The sequence below is a fragment of the Glycine max genome, unplaced genomic scaffold (genome assembly GCF_000004515.6).
Source record: "Glycine max cultivar Williams 82 unplaced genomic scaffold, Glycine_max_v4.0 scaffold_224, whole genome shotgun sequence".
Taxonomy (NCBI): domain Eukaryota; kingdom Viridiplantae; phylum Streptophyta; class Magnoliopsida; order Fabales; family Fabaceae; genus Glycine; species Glycine max.
Window position 1 is genome coordinate 1 of NW_024464818.1, and position 5462 is coordinate 5462.

A 5462-nucleotide genomic window follows, 5' to 3' on the forward strand; every position below is an offset into this window, starting at 1 on the left:
GTTAAAATATTTAGATTATGAAAATGTAAAGTTGATAAGTTTTTATTTTAAAAAATTATTTGCTAATTATATAAACAAATTGAAACTAAACTTGAATATTTTAATAAGAAAGATTTCAGATTTGAGATGGAAAAGAATGTGACTAAAATAGGAGACATTGAAGATAGCAATTATAGATGCTTCACAACACTAACAAAGGTGCCTAAAAAAATACCAATACCAGGAGAGAGAAAAAACAAACATAAAGAAAGAGATAGTAATTAGCTCTACTCAGCAAGCAAATATCATAAAAGAATGAAATAGTTGTTTTCCATCATCAGTGAAAAAACCGCACTTGCTCCGACAATTTTTTTGTTCTGTACATTGTATCCATACACAATAATATAATTGATTAATAACAATGGATTTTCTTCCCAAAATTGGAATGACAGACATATATACATTGAATCGTGTTTCATTTGGCATATATTATTTGACAATTTTCAAATAAAATGGCACTGCAACTTGTAGGCTCCTGCAGCCATATTTGCTAGAAAATTTGAGTGGAATAAAGATAACAATAACATTTTTTTTAGGGAAAGAGAACAAGAACATAAAATCATTTAATTGTAACTACATAATAAGCATAAGGTGAGAATATAATTGGTAAACGGGTCAGCTCATGCTGTTTAAGATTTGTTACAAGTGATCCGTATTTTAATTGGTCCACATTGTAACGGATTAGGCTAGAATACGAAATAAATTATTTTTTATTTTCTTAATTTATCCCTGCTAGTATTCTTTATATTGATTATTACAAATATTTACTTATTTATTAACTCATATAAACTATTTTAATTTTGTTCTATCATTTTTCTATTTAGTCTGTCATATCCTCCTCATTTTCACATCTTTTTGTAAATATAAATTTTTAATATATAATAAAAAATAAAAATGTGGACAGACATGTGCTTGTCTCTCCACTAGTTTAATAGGAAAAAAAATCATTAGAGCAACAAAACTAATTAAATATAAAAATTAGACACCAATTTTAACAAACAGAACAAGATTACAATACAAGCTGATTGTAATTTCTGATGTTTGGTTTTGTTTTTCTTTTGTCCAACTAAAAAAACACAAGCGGATTGTTGCCAGCCCGGCCCACTAGTCTCCTATCAAAGTTTCAGTTGTTTTAAAACGACGACACATATTTTAGAATTCTACCTTTCGTATTGATTCAAACTGTATACTATATTTTAGACGAATGCTTATTACTTTGACGTTTAGCTCTCATTGAAGGTTTGAGTTTTAAATCTTAATTTACAATTCAAACATTTATTAGTTAACATAGAAAATATGAGATGCATGTTAATTACTTGAAAATCCTAAATAGTTTAGTTTGACACTAGTTTTAATTTAGCTTAAATTTAGTTTGGCAAAAAATTAAACCAATTTAAATTGAAAAAAATATGTATAATTAAATGAATGATTTCTTTAAGTATATTTTCCCCAATATCAATGAATGTTTCGCTCTTTATTATTAGAAGATATTTATTAGTTCAACAAATAATGTGAGCAACACCCCAAGATTCACTCATTTCATTCTTCTCTATTTTCGCCACCAATAATTCCAATTTCAAAAAGGCAACTTGGCATGCACAGACTCACAAACATACATATTTGAAAACAGCAAGGTGGCAGTTTTGTAAATTAAAAGTGAAAACTGAAAAGGAAAAAGAAGTAAACAAAATGAACTCAATAGCCTTTGGTTTGAAATATCTAAAGAAAAAAAAGAAACAAAATAACATCTGATTACCAATATTTGTTGGATTAAGTAAGGAGTCTAACGGGTATAGTTCTGAGTTTCTGTACACATTGGTGAAGTTGACCTTAAGAGATGCTTCTATGCCTGCTGATGTAACTTCCAACATCCAGGTTGCAGGATTATAACCTTCTTTGATCTTAGGAACTCCTTGAATAGCCTACATCAATCATGCACTATAGTGAATATGCTAAGTTCCCAATGCTACAGAAGCATCATATGTTATATGTGTTAATCTTGTTTACACTAAATTCGCCTCATAGTACAGAATCAGATAAGAACAGTGGTGGCCTAACGGACCAGCATATATTTGCTCCCCTGCCAACTTCAAAAGTAACATCCATTAATGTAGTCTTACCGGCACCACTTACACCCATCAGAGCTGTTAGTACTCTTGGCCTAAAGACACCACTAACACCCTTCAAAAGTTCTCGACGTTCCTCAAAAACTCCTTGCTTTTTCATTTCCTACAATCAAATAAACACTCAAATATATTTTAAATATAATCAATACCATACAAATAGAAAGATTACATTTTTTAAAAAAATGTGTATAGTACCTGTGGCATGTCTAAAGAATATTTGATCTCATCAAATGTGAGAGATAGAGGTTGAAAAGGAAGAACCATACCCTTCCTTCCACTTCTGTTAGCTTTATCATCACTAACTCTTCCAGAAAAAGATCTGGATGATAAGTTTGCTTCTTCTACAATCTTTGTTTCAAAATCATCATCAGATTCAATTGGTTATGAACATAATAAAAAAGCTCAAGCTAAAAATTTAGAAACTATAACTAGAGCTCAAGGACTCACCAAAAGAGATTTTTCCATTTGGTAACTGAATCAACTCTTCAGCTGTTGAAGCATTTCTCTCAATCAATTTCTCAATTAATTAAGGATATTATAGATAAAAATAATTAATGCATCAGACTTTTAGAAAAAAATCTTATAAAAAAAAAGGACAAACAATTGAGTAAAAATAATCTTATACATAAGAAAGGAGGTAGTATATTAAGATCTCAACTAGAAATAAAGTTAATATAATCCTTATAAAACTAAGCCAATCCTAGAAGCCAGTTTTTTCTAGATTGATTAATCCATAAACTCATTCTAAGAGCACAATCCATTTTTGTCTTTGTGAACATAAAATAAATCAAGAATATCATGCAAGCGATAGATATTTTAACCATAAAAAGTTGCTACCCAAGAAGCTTGGCCAATTAGAAATCAATGTCAATATTATTGACAAAGTAAAACATCAACAATACAATTATTATAACTCCGCAAATTTTGATCTACAAATAATGTCTCACTAGTCACCATGTTTTACCATTTGTCATTCAGTTTATAATCTCACATGGTACACTAGTCATGATGCAGGGATTATTTCTCCTGAACACGATCCTGCATCTCTACTTTTACAGTTTAGTTACCAACTCGTTTATCTCTTTAAATCAAAATAAATTGCACTAAGTCAAAACACTATAAAAAAATTGCAACATGAAATACAGAAATACCCGATAAACTCATGCATATTGAAGAACATGCTAAATAAGTTCTAGGATTAGCAAGTTAATGAAGATTCAAAATTTTATGTAATATATTGAAAAACAACTCTTATTGTACAAAAGGAATCCCGCATTCTGGACCGCATTGAATGGTCGGAAAAAATATAACCACTGAAATACATCTTCCCAGGAAATCCAATTTTCCCGCATTCTGCTGCAAATTATCTGCAGTCGGCAACAGAATAGATGAACACTATTGGGCTAAACTTCTAAGCTTGCAGGGATATTAGCTTAAAATGCTTACAATTAGTAGACCAAGGAATTATGATTTAGGCTTTTTTGGGGTATCTGAGCTTGATGGTTCAGCTTTCCTCTTAATTCCCAAAAAATGCTCTACCTGAATCAATTAAAAAAAAAATTTTAACAGAAAAATGCAAAGCTATTCCACAAAAGCACTTTTTCTAAAGCTTAAACACGTCCTAAATTACCTTTCGATCACCAAGTTAAACATTATTAACATTAAACATTAAACATAGTTACTTACTTCTTAGCATGCCAAAATCACTTTTTGCCATAATCAATTTAAATTTTTTTAAAATAGGTTCTTAATGCAGCCATAAGTCAACTCTCTTACATCATCTTTGGTCAATTTCCTTCTCTCAAATTCAAACTCAAGTTTTGAAATGGGTTGAGTGGATGGTTCACAGTCATGTTCGCCAAGCCAGTGAAGTAAGGATCAGATAATGCCTGATATCACAAACATGACAGAAATAATGAAATATACTCTTAGGTAATTATCAATGAAATTATATATAGGTGATAGGAGATCAACCTCTTCAGCTGATGGAAGGTCTTTAGGATCATTAGGTAACTTTCCTTCTCCAACATAAGTATAACATGCAAGAGTTTCGAAATACTCCAACTGTATGCTTTGAACATTGTCGTTGTTTCCACATATGAAAACTCCTCAGAAACACTAATAAATTGAATTCTTTTTTCAATGAATAAAGAAACGCAATGACATCGATTCAGAATAATGACTTACACAAAAACTTCGGTAAAAGCACGTGAAAAGACGCAAATTGAAATCCGTGTAATTTGAAAATTGAAAGGAGGCGCTCTTGCTCGTCGATTTCCTCGAAATGTCGGCGCCAGCGATCCTAATCCCAATCCTCGTCGCCACCGCCGACGCGGACGCGATCGACAGCGGCGGCGCTCCCAAGGGACTTCCAGTAGGAATCGACTCGGTTGGTGACCTCGGAGAACTGGTGCAGCACGGAGTCCTAGCCGCTGCATTTGGCGCCGGCACTGCGGTCGTCGGAGGAGGAAGAGGCAAGGCAGCGATAGGGGGGTTACGATGGGAACGAGAGGAGCAAGGGCGTCCGTTGTGCGGGGAACGGAACGGCAAGCTTCTGCGTCAGGAAGGTGAGCGTTGGTGCGGAAATGAAAGAAGAAGAAGCCATGAGAGAGAGAATGAAAGAATGGATAAGCGTGTTGTTGAAGAAGAAGGAGATTGGGAATATACTGTGTGTGTTGAAAATGCAAAGTGAAGGCGATGGAACATGAGGCTGGGAACTTGACTGTGAAAATTTGAGGGATGGATCTTCTTAGTGCCTCAATAGATTTTTTATTTTTTCTAGACACGAGGGGATAAGGATGAAATGAAAATTTTATTCTTAACTTATCTTTCCTTCTCTTTATGAATCAATGTCATGTAACTTCCTTTTATTTTTATTGATCGGTTTGGGTTGCCATTCAAAAAGGTGAAATAGGTGGCACTAAACAAATTATTTTTTATCAATGTCATGTAACTTTCTTTTTATTTTTAGTCTTAAATGGATTATGTCAAAGAACATACATAAATAATTTGAAGTGTAGTTCTATTAGTCTTTCTTTAGTATATTAATAATTATTTTAATATGATAAAATAATTATTTTAATATGAGAAAAATAGTGAAAATATTGTATATTATTGAGTTTCTGATTAACTTTCTTAAAATAATTATTTTAATATGTATTAGTTTTATTGTATTTTACTTACACTATTGTTTGTAGGTAGAAACTTTTTAAATTTTATCTACACCAATGGACTGTAGGTACAAGTTTTATAGGATTTTAACAACACCAAGTAATCGTAGGTATAAGTTTTTTTAAA

At 31.9% G+C, this 5462-nt stretch overlaps 1 long non-coding RNA gene across 1 annotated transcript; it reads right to left on the minus strand.

The window, feature by feature from the left end:
• Positions 1-3305: 3305 nt before the first annotated feature.
• Positions 3306-3664, minus strand: LOC102667116 (uncharacterized). The gene is made up of 2 exons (XR_420474.4): positions 3612-3664; positions 3306-3532 (listed from the first exon to the last, which is right to left on the minus strand). It is a non-coding gene; the product is annotated as an uncharacterized lncRNA (long non-coding RNA).
• Between the last annotated feature and the right edge of the window lie 1798 nt (positions 3665-5462).